This window comes from Saccostrea echinata, unplaced genomic scaffold, assembly GCF_033153115.1.
Source record: "Saccostrea echinata isolate AGI-Se365-2 ecotype Australia unplaced genomic scaffold, CSIRO_AGI_Sech_v1 ptg000009l, whole genome shotgun sequence".
In the NCBI taxonomy this organism is placed as follows: domain Eukaryota; kingdom Metazoa; phylum Mollusca; class Bivalvia; order Ostreida; family Ostreidae; genus Saccostrea; species Saccostrea echinata.
The window spans coordinates 35,521,328-35,536,656 of NW_026889758.1; the positions used below are offsets into that span (position 1 = coordinate 35,521,328).

General features: G+C 33.9%; 1 long non-coding RNA gene across 2 annotated transcripts in view; it reads left to right on the forward strand.

Moving 5' to 3' along the window:
- The first annotated feature begins 1,932 nt into the window (after positions 1 to 1,932).
- LOC133182291 (uncharacterized) overlaps positions 1,933 to 15,329 on the forward strand; it is an 83,272-nt gene continuing 69,875 nt past the window's right edge. For both annotated transcript variants that reach the window (XR_009720532.1, XR_009720531.1), the window contains exon 1: positions 1,933 to 1,976. This is a non-coding gene — a long non-coding RNA (uncharacterized LOC133182291). The remainder of the gene's footprint in view (positions 1,977 to 15,329) is intronic.

A 15,329-nucleotide genomic window follows, 5' to 3' on the forward strand; every position in this document is an offset into this window, starting at 1 on the left:
CAAGGATGAAATTTTCTGGGTCTATCAGAAATTTGGTTTTTGCAAATAATTAGATATGTCTTTGATGTATGAATTTCCCTCGTGGAAATTGTCAGTGTAAAAACTGTACATGTATATAAAGCATTACCAGTTAAGTTGTAATTTGTCAATGAAAATTGACAAAAACAAGGTACAAAATGACATTTTTTTAATCAGAAAGTGGAGGCTGCTGTCGGATATTTGTTCCAAATAGTTTGCTACAGGTCTGTTGCAATGTTTAATTTTTTTTTCAAAGTGGAGGGGGGAGGGCAATCTCCGAAAAAATCCTGCGTACTAATGAAGGGTCTGTGCTACTTGTGTACCATCTATCTTTCCCTTCATAATGCCTAGCAAAATTAATGCTAAGTAGTGATGGAAAATCGGAAAAAAATTAGAATCAATTATCGGTATTAATCGGCTGAGCATAATCGATTATAATCAAAATTTTTAACTTAAATGAAATAAATATAGAAAAGTTAAAGTTATTCAGATTTCAGTCAGACTTTTAAAAAAATCATTTAATTACATATAATATTCAAAAATGTTTATTAATTTTCCTTTTAATAACATGGAAAATAATATTTCTGAACTTTAAAAAAAATCAATATATTGAATCAGATTGGAAATTTATTCAAAAAAAAAAATCATTATATATATGGAATGGCTTTATTACTGATATTAGTCACATCTTTGATTACATGCATTTATTTCTTGGAATTACAAGTTTTAAAAGTAGTTATCCAGAATTTAGACGTGTATTCCTGATTATAATTACGTTTACAGATTGTCTGTACTAAAAATGTTTTCCTGTGTATAGTAAAACTTTGTAATATTGTCCGTTTTCTGTTATTAGTCTGACCCTACATTCAATCATGGTGCTAAAAAATCAACATGACATAGATTCCTTCGATATTTTAAACATTCGTCACTACTCTTAAACTCTTTGCACTTGGATTTGGTAATAAAATTAAAGTATGACAATTTTATTTTTTGTCAGCTATGTCGGCGACATTTATTTTTTAATCGATTAGTAGCATCGAAGAGCTCCTAACGACCGACAATTGATTGTCGGCGACAATCGTTTCATCACTAATGCTAAGCATTTGTGTACGCCTAGCTACGAGCCTGGCAATGTTTTGTTTTTGATTGGGGTTGTACAATAAATTATTTCAACAGCACAGTTTTGTTTTATAACAAGCTCCATCCACTGCTGGTTTATCTCCAGTTATTGTACAGTGAATTTCAAAGAAAAAGTGTCACTACCATGATTCAATGACTCCTTATAAACAGGTTGGGACCAATTGCCTAAATGGGATATAATAGCCTAGCCTGTTTGGGATATAATATCCCAAATGGGATGTAAATTTACAGTGAAAAAAAAAATGAAAATTTTTATTTTGGCTATGAATATCATAAATCCGCATCAACTTGCTTGCCAAAAGTTATTCCTATTAGGCCTAAAGTATTTTGATGCGGATTTATGATATTTATATAGCCAAGATAAAATTTTTCATTTTTTGCACTGTAAATTTATATCCTATTTGAGACATTACATCTGTATGTCCCAGACGGGTTATTATATCCCATTTGGGCGATTGGTCCCAACTTGCGTCGATAGCAAAATACCATGGGGTCAAATTCCAAATGCCTCTTGGGTTGCAAAATAGAGCAATAATAGAATATAATTGCACTTGAAAAAACTGTGATTGTCTTTCTTCGTTGCTTTTGAACTCATATATTTATATCACGTCGCATATACTCACTCTTGCTTTCTACTTTAGGCCAACAAAATTTCGTGAATTGCGATCGCATCATCCACATGCAGTGCTTCTGCGCATTGGTGAGCTGCGCATGACTCTCTAGAAGTGAAGGAGGAAAATGTCGTCTGAAATTTGGAAAGGAAGAGGGAAATGGGAAATAGAAATTTCGGTCGTCAGCATAATTCCAAATTCTAAAACGTATGGTGATATTAAGTTGCCTTTTTTAGTTTCTATATTTGTAGCCACTTTTGAAATGTTGTCGAACTGATCCAATTGCATGCATTTTGTGCAATAGCAGCTACTCGGGAAACAATTTGGCAGGCACTCCCGGTCGACTGATTTTTTTTTTTATATCTCTATATTTTCATATTTCTGAACAGAATTGCTTATACGTCCTAGTCACATCATTTGCCATGTTGAACTAAATACAGACATAAATATAATTGACAATGTAATGTATGGTGGCATTCGTAGACTGAGATGAACAGCTAAGTGAATCAATCTTGGAGGTTTCTACATTAATAAGCCATTGTGGTATTAACCACTTTGGAAGGTGACATTTTTGCATAGTATAGTATATGTTTGATGGTGGGATTGTTGGGGTTAGCAAAGTTGTGTATTAATAGATGTTCGTACATGTTTAGTTAGGTCTGCCCCTTCAGTTCACATGATACACATTGATTTGTAAAGTTAAAGGTTTGATGCACTGAGTCTAGACATGTCACATCATTCATTTTGTTACAAGTTAATTCTGTCTACTATCTATTTGCAATTTTTATTAAAGCAAGGTGAGCTTTTTAGCTCTACTGGTTAGAGACCAGATCTAGAAGAGCTTATGCGATTGTAAGGTGTCCTTTGTCCATCCATCTGCTGTCTGTCTGTAAAATTTTTTCAAAATGCTACTCCTCATACAGTTCTGGTCCAAGTTCAATATAACTTAATTGGCATGCAAGTAGACTACATTATTATACATAATTCTGTGCATTTGGCCAAGCTTAAAAAATACTTGGTTTGCAGTTGCCAATCTGAAATTTTTAGATTGGGTAGGTAGGTAGGATTTTTTTTTAATAGATTTTATTTTTCAGTTTTTTGTTGAATAACAAATCATAGGGATTTTCATATAGTTACTAAAGTAAATAAGCTCCATTTATTTTAAGCTACTAATTGATAAAGAAAGAAATAAAAAATGAAACTGTTTCAATATCCTGAAAACTTGAATCTTACCGTAAAAAAGTTTTTCTCAAGAAATGGCTGAAAATTTTTTTGGGTCGTGTGCATTTAGAGTGGGTCCGTAGGCAACTGCAAACAAACAATTTTTTATTTTAAGCAGTCTTCGCCAAATCTTTTTTTCAGTACATGCCCTTCGGGCAGGTTTAACAAAATATTACACTAGCCCGAACAAATATTTACATGCCCAGAATTTTATCAAGTAATTTTATTCTTATTTGCCTTTTCATGGCAAGGAAATGATCTGAAATCCATTCCTATCGATCTATTGTCTCACCATTAATATTATTTTCAACCTGTACACTTTCTGTGTCTCCTTTGCAAAAGAGTTCCTTGGAAGTCACATATTGTTTTTAACATGTATACTTTTTGTGTCTCCTTTGCAAAAGAGTTCCTTGGAAATCGCGGTAGAATAAACTATCGTTAAAATTTTATTTGATGCTCCACTTTAGATGAAAAATCAGACTTTTCAGTACATTTAATGTTATTGGTATTATTTAATTTGATAATACGGAGGCTTAGGCCTCAGAATTTACATGCCTTTCGGGCTTTTAAGTATGCAATTTCCACATGCCCACTTCCAATTTTACCAAGTCCCGGCTTCGGACTCCCGAGATTTGTCGAAGACTGTTTTAAGCCTTGGTTTTTTTGATTTCGATGAACAGTGTTGCCATTTTACTAAAAATAGAAATTTTTGTGAAATAATATCAAATCACTTGACTACTCCTCCTTTAGTTTTGAACTGATTTCAATATAACCTGGCACACAAGTAGATACACTAAATAATGTAATTCAATCACAGGTACTTGTGGACAGGGCCCCCCCCCCCCCCCCCTGATATTCAACCCCTGGGCATGTTGGACATTTTTTTCACAAATTATATTTATTACACTTATTCATCATGTGTACCATAGGAAAAAATCGTGAAAACCCCAAAATAATCGTTCCACACAAAAATACCCCACTATATACATTATAAGAGAGAAAGGTATGCCACTCCGGTTTGTTTACGTTGTACCCCCACTGGTCTTTCTGGGTTTAAAAACATGTATTTATTTTATTTTAACCTAAAATGTCGGTTCACACTGTCTTTACATATATTTCTGTCTTAGTTCATGCTATCGGATTGACTCTGCATCTCATAAGAATTCCACAATTTCTCCTTAAACAGCATTGCAGTCAGTGCGTTGAAAAATCCTTAGGTAAACGCAACGGAAGTGCATAGAGAATATATTACCTTTTATGATAACACCCGAGAGAGATTATTACATCATGCCAAAACTATTGTAATAAGTGATACATTCTGTCCACAAGTACCTGTGAATTCAATGTATTAGTTTTTGATTTTGATGAAGGCTGATGCAATGGTACTAAAAAATAGAAATTTCCCTGAAATTCCTTTTAAATGCGCTTCCTCCTATAGTTTTGGTCTGATTTCTGTATTACTTGGCACACAAGAAGACTACAGTTAGATACTTGTTTCTGTGCATCAGTTTTTTGGTGAGTGCTGTTGCCATGGTTACTAAAAATAGAAATTTATGTGAAATACTTTCAAAATGAAATCCTCCTATGGCTTTGGTCTGTTTTTAATAAGTAAACTACACTAATTAAGATACATAATTCTATTTATTGGTTTTTGATTTTTATAAACGGTCATGTCATGGTTACTAAAAGTAGAAATTTTTGTGAAATTCTTTCAAAAGGCTACTCTTTTTTTGTTTTAGTCTGATTGCAATACATCTTACCACAAAAAGAGATTGATACCATATTTATTTCTTTTGCATAGTTTCAAGTGTAAGTGCTACTTTTCTCTTCCTTTTTTATAAGTACAAACCAGGAAAGCTACAGTTTTGCCAGAGACTTCTGTTTTTCTGTTTTGTCTGGTTGTCGCAAGAATAAGAACGTAATTTGGGCAGCCATATGCAATTTGCTGGGAGTTGTGGGTGCAGTGGAAAAGTGGAGAAAAAATTCAGTTTTGATGAATGTGTAGACTATATCCAAAAAAATTTCTTCACCTAGGCAATATGTAAGAGCTTGCAGTACAAGCAGCCCTCTGTGTCACTCTGTTTACTTAATATGTATATTAATTATCATTTATATATAATCAGAGTTGCAATTAAATGTGCCTTAGGAGGATGAGGCAATTCTTTTTCAGAGGTATTACAAAATATCAGTAAGAAAAACAGCAGTTTGGGACAGTGGTGAGTTAGCTAGGAGTTAGCTTTAATCACCAAAACTGAAAAAAATATCCCACAAAGAATATAAAAAATCCTCATTAGGCTCTATAGCTTAAATCAGCTTTAAAGCTTTAATTAACTATTAAATAGCCTGATCAAGTGATCTTAAATGCATTTTTTTTCATAATTATGCATTTTTTATAAAAAGGACAAAGTTATGTTTGTATCGTACGTGATGTATTTACTGCCTTGTGTATGGTGAGGATGAATAAATATGATTGCTTAACATTGTACTGAATTATTAAAAATCAATAAAAATAACCAGAATGGCATTACAATTCCATTCAGAAGTAATTGTTTAGTTACAAATTAATTACTTTTTAGCTCCAGAACTTTGATTCCAATTGCTCTGAGGAAGACACATTTTTGATAAGCAGTTTTTTCATGCATTTTGTGATGAGGGCTGAAGAAGATAATAATTTATCATGTCACCAAACTGTCACTTTTTGTTCATTTAAACATTAAGGTTCATCGATACTCTGATAAGATAGGTAACTCTTACAGGGATAAATGTCTATTATTCCTTTTTAAGTCTGTCAAGTTCAACTGTCCTTTTTGTCCAATTTTGCCCCGGAAGCTATGCTAAAATTGTAAAATACATTTTTCTTTAAATATCATGAGCATTAAAGCAACATTTTATATTCATGAGTGATCAGAGAGATTATGAATCTTAAGCCTGCGTGGTAATAAGCCATCAGTATATATATTGCTTTAGTAGAGATGGATGAAGACATGAGATACCCAGGCAGCCTTCAAGGCCTATAGACCTCAGGGATAGACATTAACTTTCAGATTGACTTGCCCTTCGGGCAAGTGAACTCAAACTTTGACTTGTCTGAATGCAAAACTTGCTTGCCCAAAATTTAGAAAGAAGAGAAAACCAGTAACTAACTAAATTTATTATTGTAAATAAAGTGAGATATTACTCTATATATGGCAAGTTAAGTGCCAGAAGAAAAAAAAATTGATGTGCCGGTGATGCTACAATTTAAATACTTGCTTGCCCAAAATTTAGAAAGAAGAGAAAACCAGTAACTAAATTTATTATTGTAAATAAAGTGAGATATTACTCTATATATGGCAAGTTAAGTGCCAGAAGAAAAAAAAAAATTGATGTGCCGGTGATGCTACAATTTAAATACTTGTAAACTCACACTGCCATGCAGCAATATTTCCTTTAAAATAAAATTCATATCTTTGAAAATTATTTTCTGTATGATCTTTTTGTAAATTTTTAATTTTTTCCCCCTGAAAACTGAAGCCATGCTAAAGGAAAACAATTTCCATGTTTTGAAACATACATATCCTGAGAATACATCATGCGCTGAGAATAACTGGTGTTTTTTTTTATTCTGTGAGTGAATAAAGGAACTATTTTATATTTCATAATAAGAGTGTAAAGAAAGTTGTCAGACAAAACATATTTTTGTCAACTACCACGAAAGAAGAACGGAATAACGAACCTGATTTTTGAATAAACGGTATGATCTAGAAACGCTACCATGGAATATCCGAATGCAAAAACAATGTCATATTCCTGGTAGAAATCAAATGTTCAATTTATTGTTTTGTTTATAAAGTAGTGTAAGAAAAAAATCTATCAGAAATATTCACTGGCCCGATCGGACAAGTACATCAGCAGTTTCACTTGCCCGAACTGAGAATTTACTTGCCCAGGGCAATCGGACAACTGTTAATGTGTTACTTAGAAATAAGAAGCATTTTGATGTAATTAATTACATTTTATGATAAAACTAGTATCTATTCCATAGTTACTTTAAATGCTGGAGTTACTCTTCTTTGAATAGACAAGTTGTCACACTATGATATATATCAATAACCTAGTGGTTTTTAAAAAAAAAAAAAAAAAATGTAAAAGTAATCTGGGATTAGAACAATCCCCCCCCCCCCTCTCAGGGCACCTGGTACACATAATGCATTGTTAAGTGATGTTGAATTCATAAGCATGCAAGCTCAATCACAGATTGATTCTGACTTATCATATATTTGAATACATGTATATTAACTAAAATCTGAAGGAAAAAATGAATCTGAGAATGTAAGAAAAATAGTTTTATTCAGTTAATTTTTTTAAGTAGTTTATTGTAATTTCAAAAAGATTAATATGCTGTACCTGGTAATATATAAATTTTAATGATTTATAAGAACAACAAAAATGACCATGGATAATTATATAAAATCATGTGGAAATGAAAATCTATTTTTCTTGGTTTTAGATCATATTGGTCAGAGACCAAAACATCTTATGTTACAGTAAGGTGACCTTTGTCTGTCTGTTTGTAAACATTTTTTTTCAAAATGCTACTTCTCCTGTTTTGGTCCGATTTCAACATAACTTGGTACACAAGTAGACTACACTAAGGTTCAATATTCTGTTTATCTGTTTTTTGATGAACTGTGTTGCCATGGTTTCTAAAAGTAGAAATTTTTGTGAAATTCTTTCAGAATGTTTTTCCTTTTAGTTTTGGTCAGATTTCAATCAGGCTTGGTACTCAAGTAGACTACAAGAAGATAATTTTTTTTTTGAAGAGCCCCGCTCTGCGGGTGCCCTATAGTAATCAGTCAGTCGGCCCATTTGTCTGTCTGTCTGATTTCATTTGTCTGGAGCATATTTTCTGATACTTCACCCAGAGACTGTTCATGGGCAGAGGGTATGCAGTGACTTTGAACCCGTTTACTAGATTAAAGGTCAAGGTCATAAAATCTCTTTGCATAAAATGCCCTGTTCATAGCATATTTTCTATCCCCTTGGCAGAGTAATGATCAAACTTCACCCATAGAATGCCTGTGGTTAGAGGATGTGCAGTGATTCCAATCAATGGTCAAGGTTGAAAAGCCTTTCTGTGAAATCCATGTCTGGATCATATTTTCTCTCCCCTTTGTCCAGTTGGGCTCATACTTCATCCATAGAGTGCTTGTCGGTAGAGGGTATGCAATGACATTGAACCATTTTCTAGATGAAAGGTCAAGGTCAAAAATTTTCTTTGTGTAAAATCCTTATCCAGAGCATATTTTCTCTCCCCTTGGCCCAGTCAGGCTTAAACTTTACCTTAGTATAGAGTAAGCATGGGTAGAAGGTATACAGTTCCTTGAACCAATTTTCTAGTTCAAAGGTCAGGGTAAAAAAACCCCTTTCTTTTTAAAACCTTGTCCAGAGTATATTTTCTCTTTCCTTGGGCCAGTTTGGCTCATACTTCACCTGTAAAGTGCTATTGGGTAGAGGTGCAGACTTTGAATCAATATTCTGGATGAAAGGTCAAGGTGAGAAGACCTCTAAAATCATTGCTAGGAGCGCATTTTCTCTCCCCTTAGCTCTACCTGGCTCAAACTTCACCCATAAGAGTGTCCATGGGTGTGCAGTGTCCTTGAGCCAAGTTTCTAGGTCAGTGGTCAATGTTATAGCAAATCTGTGTAAAATCCTTTCCTGGGAATTTTTTTCCCATTGGCACCATCTGACTCACACTTCACCCAAAGAGTGCCCTTGAATAAAGGGACTTTCATCCTAATGTCCTTTGCTAAAAGCATGACTCTCTGAGATGGTCACCATCTCAATGATTTCTAGTTGATTTTTGATTCTGATGAACATATTGTAATGATTATCATAAATAGGAATTTATGTAAATCCTTTCAAAATGCTACTCCTCCTACAGTTTTAGTAGAATTGTAACAAAACTTCCACACAAAGATACAAATCCAAGGATCATTATCCTGTCTATTGTTGTTTATGAGTTTCAAGTCCAATTAAAAAATTCTACCTTTCATTTCCTTTTTAGCTCACCTGAGCCAAAGGCTCAAGTGAGCTTTTCTGATCAAAATTTGTCCGTTGTCTGTCGTTGTCGTCGTTGTTGGTGTCGTTGGCAGCATTGTAAACTTTTCACAATTTCATCTTCTTCTCCAGAACTACCGGGCCAATTTCAACCAAACTTGCCACAAAGTATCCTTGGGTGAAGGGGATTCAAGTTTGATCAAATGAAATGCCACACCCTCTTTCAAGGGGAGATAATAAAGAATAAGTGAAAAATTAATAGCATCTTTTAAATATCTTCTTCTCAAGAACCACAGGGCCAGGAAAGATGAAACTCATGTGGAAGCATCCTCAGGTAGTGTAGATTCAAGTTTGTTCAAATCATGACCCCCAGGGGGGGGGGGGCACAATGGAGGATCAAAGTTTTACATAGAAATATATAGAAAAAATCTTTAAAAATCTTCTTCTCGAGAACAGCAAAGCCCTGATTGGTCATATTTATATGGAAGCATCCTCAGGTAGTGTAGATTCAAATTTATTCAAATCATGACCCCCTGGGTAGGATGGGGCCACAATGGAGGATAAGAGTTTTGCATTGAAATATATAGGAAAAACCTTTAAAAATCTTCTTCTCAAGAACAGCAAAGCCATGATGAGTCATATTTATATGGAAGCATCCTCAGGTAGTGTAGATTCTATTTTGATCAAATCATGACCCCCAGGGGTAGGGTGGGGCCACAATGGAGGATCAAAGTCTTAAATAGAAATATATAGGAAAATATCTTCTGAAGAAGAACAGCAAAGCCATGATTAGTCATTTTGATATGGAAGCATCCTCAGGTAGTGGATTCAAATTTGTTAAAATGATGACCCCCGGGGATAGGGATGAGCCACAATGCAGGATCAAAAATTTTACATAAGAACATATAGGAAAAATATTTCTTCTCAAGAACAGAAAAGCTATGTTTAGTCATATTGATATGGAAGCATCCTCAGGTAGTGTAGATTCAAGTTTGTTCCAATGATGACCCCTGGGATAGGGAGGAGCCACAATGGGGGATCAAATTTTTACAAAGGAATATATGGGAAATATTTTTTAAAATCTTCTCAAGTACAACAAAGCCATTTGTTATATTGACATGGAAGCATCATCAGGTAGTTTAAAATTCAAGCCCCCCCCCCCCCCCCCAGTAATCTTTTCAAAACTGAACTGAATTGTGCTTTTGCCAAGCCAATGTGCTCAGGTGAGCGATGTGGCCCATGGGCCTCTTGTTTTAGAACAACCCCCTTGGCACGTAAAAGATTGTTTCTCTGGTTTTCGAAAAAGAGTATGCTCACTGGGGGCCGCCAGAGAAACCAAAAACTTCAAAAATGGTCATACACTTAATTTGATTGCCAAAATATGGCTGAAATATTGCCGACTTGGCGTTAAACAATAATAATCAATCAATCCTTTCTTTTAAGTACAAAACCAGTACAGCTACAGTCTCTGCAGAGACTTCTGGTGTTAATTTGTACCTGTTATTTTGGCTATTTCAGAAGAATGATAAAATGATTGTTATTCAATCTGCATTGTTTTTCAGAGTATGTGCTTAATTAATGATTCATACATTTTATGAAAAAATACTGTATGTTAAATATCTAAAAGCTCAGAATTTATGTCAGGCATAAACAGAAAGAATAATTTTATGGTAGTTTTCTTAGCTTAGCAGCACAAATTGATAGGCCACAGTAGAAATTTGGTAAAGCACATCAATTATAGTTTGTAAACAATCTAAAATTAGTCAGGTAGAAAAAATATAGCTACAGAGTAATAAGTTTATGGTAACTTTAACTGACATCTCTATGCTTTGAGTGACCATGATAGGTCAATAATTCATTAAAACCTCAAATCTACTCCCTTGAACTTTGTAGGAACAATAAACATGTACAATTACTGTCATGAATTCCCTCTTCCAGAACACAGAAGCCACTAAATGTATGTTGGGAGGCCCCTGTACTAAGATCAGACCAGTGACTAGCATGCACACGGTTATTTAGTATGAGCCATAATACCTACTATTGCCTAACAACAGTTGTAGTCAAATTTTATGAGCAGTTCATGGGAATGTATGAAGTGCATTTAAATATCACAACAATGAAGTCAAACATATTGAAGGGAAATTGAATGCAAATGTTCATTGGAGACATATAGCCATGAGGGGGTCTGCGAAGTTCTGGGCTTGTGTGCTCAGCTTGTATAAAGCCACTTTTATTATTTATTTTATCACATGCAGATTTGTTGGCAATTGAATTCTAATAGAAAAGATAATATAGCACAAAGTTTTATTTTGCTTCCTACATTGGCAGTATATTAAAAATGATAATGTATATAATGCCCTTAAATTGATTTGCTTTGTTGAATTGATTGTTGTCTAATCATTTGTGAGTTTAAGTGTTCGATATTCTTTATTGATTACATACATTGATGAGTATTAAGCCACCCCTCCAATGCTGGTTGACTGAGTGCAAGTTAACATTAAAGGATTTTCACAGTGCTGTAACCTTTGTCATCTGTCAGGTCCCCCCACCTAGATTTGGTCGGCAAGAATTGGGGTGTGGTCCATGGTATGTCACGTAGAATAAGGATCAGCCATTGAGTCCTAAATAACAGACTCAGAGAGAGTTTGAATTTTATGAGGAAGTTTAATAGTATTTTACTAGGGATGAGTAATATTACCTTGAGAGCACTTGGGGGAGATACCAGGGGTGTTTGGGTCTTTGCTGAAGTAACTTAATGCCAGCTTGAATTTCTTTGATGTTATTAAAGTGTTAAATGCTCAACACAACCTTTAATCAGTTTATTGCTTGCATTCTGCCTACAAATTAAGTAAAGGAGTTTTCAATGATGCAGCGCAAATGAGAAATGGGGGAATATTTGTTCTATGTGGAGGACCTCTTTTAAACTTTTTAAGTTTTAAAATTTGAAATTTATGATTACGTAAATAAATATTGATGAAATTAAAATTGTATAAAATAGTTTCCCTTCTTGTAATTCAAAAAATGAAGTATACATAAAATGCTTTTTTAAAAAGAAAAATTCAGTTCCAGTATAAATTAGTGTTCAAATGCATAAAACTTAGTCAAATGTATGAAATATGTACATGAAAATGAAATGAAACATATGGACCATTAATTCGTACATGTCTACTGTGTACGTGACAAGATTTAAGACAAAAGCATGAGGATGAATACGTCCATCGGTGAAGAGTCTGGCGCTTTACACGGCCAAGTGCTCTTGTTCAAGGTCTTAAGTATGTTTAGTGCAGTGGCATTTATATATATATATTAGGAATATTGTGAGGAAAGTAATTATGTTGATGTGTAACACAATACCACTACAATTTCACATACTGACAGTTTTAAGAATCTCAGTGAAGTGCATTATATTTCTTGTACCACATAGTCCCAGTATGATTAGTCTGCAGGATCAAGTTAGACCTAAAAATAATTTGTCATTAATTAAGAGGATCAAATTAGATCACCACATTTCACACCAAGACCCAGATTTGTTTCACAAATTCCACATCTTGTGATTTTTAGGTCAGAAAAAATTAACAATTTTTAAAAATTCCTCATGCAAATATAACATGTTAAGTTCAACATAATTAAATGATATTTTTTATAATGGCATGGAATTAAGGTCTGTACAATATATTTATGTACAACTGATTTAACGACACTAAGATTACTTATAAAAAATGAAGTGGAAAATAAGACTCTCAGATGTCATGAATTTAACAAAAAGTTTCACAGATACGCCCACTATTATGCATTCCTTTATAAAAACTACATATGGCAGACATGCTGAATGAATGTAGATGCGTAGATAAACAGCAGTCTCTAAGTGGCCAGCTCCTTCTGTAGTACTTGACTGTTTTCTGAATAATTAAGAGACAATTATAAGCATTTCCTATATCTTAATAACAGCCATTTTCAAGGTACTTCAAAAAGCAGTTGGTAATTAGAATTTTCAATTTCAAAAATGTAAAGTACATTCAACACTTCTCCCAAAAGCAATTAAATGACACATTATAAATTCAAGTTCATTATCATATTTGATTAGACTCTTTCAACAAAGCTGACCTCACAAAAGCCATAATAAGAGAACGGATGAAAGATTTTCATTTCCGCATGGCAAAACTGGTCTATTTTAGGCTGGACATTTACATATTTTGTATATTTGATTAGGTGTTGACTTTCAAGGTACTACTTAAATGAACATAAATTATTTAAAACTGAACAGGGGTCAACATTTTCTTGAGCTTGTTTCACTGCCTAGATTTGTGCATTCATTATGAACTAAATGTCTTAGGGACAATTTATGTACAGAGTGTACTAGCATAAACACTTTTATGGAGGCATTTTCATTTTATGGACCTTTGTTTTGTTTCAAGGTTAATGGTTGTGCCTCATGAAGTGCACACCGTACAGTGAAAAGCATTTAAAACTGTTTTTAAGAAAATGCACATGAACAAGCCCATCTGATCTTAAGATTGATTTGCATTTATTGTAACATAGCAACATAAAAAAAAATAATCAGAGTTTTCTCAGATTTTTATTTGAATTTTCCAGCACTTATCTCCCACACTAGAGGTATTGACTGTTGACAAAATGGTAATGTGACATGTTACGTAATGCTTGTATTTATTTGTGTGTTCTGATATTTTGTGTTTTTTAGAAATGTTTTGAACTCATTTGCCTTGTCATAATGGTCTGAAATGACTGAGTACTTCTATATCAGAATTAAAGGTGTATTCATGCAGTGTACTTACCATTAAATCCTGTTTTTAGCAATAGACCTATTGGTTGCACTTCAAAGAGTATTGTCTGAAATATTGTTTTTTATTTCAAATTTTCTCTGGAAAAACTGTTGGCTGTCATCTTGCCCAATTTTGGCTGTTATTATTATTTTTTTTATGTCAACTGACCATTTTTTTTTTTTGGGGCCAGGTTATAATTTTTCTTCCTTGGTTGTCTGATTTCTTCAGTTGTGAAAATCATTGTATAACTTAGCGACTGACTACCTATTATCAACTTATAGATTTCAGGCTTCAAAAATCAGCTGACCCCAATAGAACATCTAAAACTGGGCATCAACCAACTGATCTGTTGGGTGATTTCAATTTATCAACCGACTGTCAGTGACAGTTGACAGATTGCACCAACAGTATACTGTCTATTATCCAAGAAGTAGATGCTTCTCACCAGGCCAATGGCATCTGCAATATTTTTTCTTGAATAAATTCTAGTGATGGCATTTGCAGGAATGCCTCCAGGTTTGCCCTTTCCATTTAAAAGGAGGTTTGGGAAGTTTTTCTCCAACCTCCTGCTGGCATGATTCTTTCCAGTATGTTCTTCTCTACTTTTTCTTGGACATTCTCTTAAGGAAACCATAACTCTACAAAATGCTAAAGGAATATACCAAAAAATATCACAGAAACATAATTTAGTCGACAGCCAGATGGGAGACTATCTGCCGATTATTGTCTTGCTCATTTATCCTCACTGGACAATGAAAACAGTTTGTGTCTGGCAATTGATTGACTGACTTGTAAAGTTTTATGTTGCTAATGATCATAGGTGCTATCAAAAATTAATGTGGCTGCTTTATGTTGCCCAGTTTTTGAGTCGATCTTGTGTTTTTGTTGGCCGACCACACAAAAAAGTTTGTCTGACTATTGGTTTAAATGATACTGAGGGGTTAGTAGAATACAGGTCATGTGGATATCACCGGAGGAAAGTGAATCATAATGTACATTATTAGAAGTACTAGCTTTCTTAAAAACTCTGCAGCTAAAAATAGATATTGGGTTTCCATGAATGTGTTGAAATGATAATAATTGATAATGAGCAACCTGCTTTTGGATCAAAAGGTATAGCTTTTGTTGCTATGAATGAAATACAGTGAAACTTTTCTAACCCAGATGTTTTGTATTCCCAAATCTTGTCTAATACACGTAAACTTTAAGCCCCTTTCAGTAAATTCAATTGATAAAAATATCTAATCCAGAATGTTGTCTAATCCAAACACTCTCTGTGGAACCGTAGCAGTCTGGATTAGAAAAGTTGTATAATTTAGCTTAAGTTTTTTGCTGTTGGGATGTATTTAAGAAATAAATAACAAGTTTAAAACTTCAATGGGAATTGAAGTGGGTCGGTCACGTGATCAAATCCTGTGAAGGCCGAAGGCCTTCTCAGAAGATTTGATCACGTACCGACTCACTTCAATTCCCATTGAAGTTTTTAAACTTGTTATATATTACTTATATATACATTTGA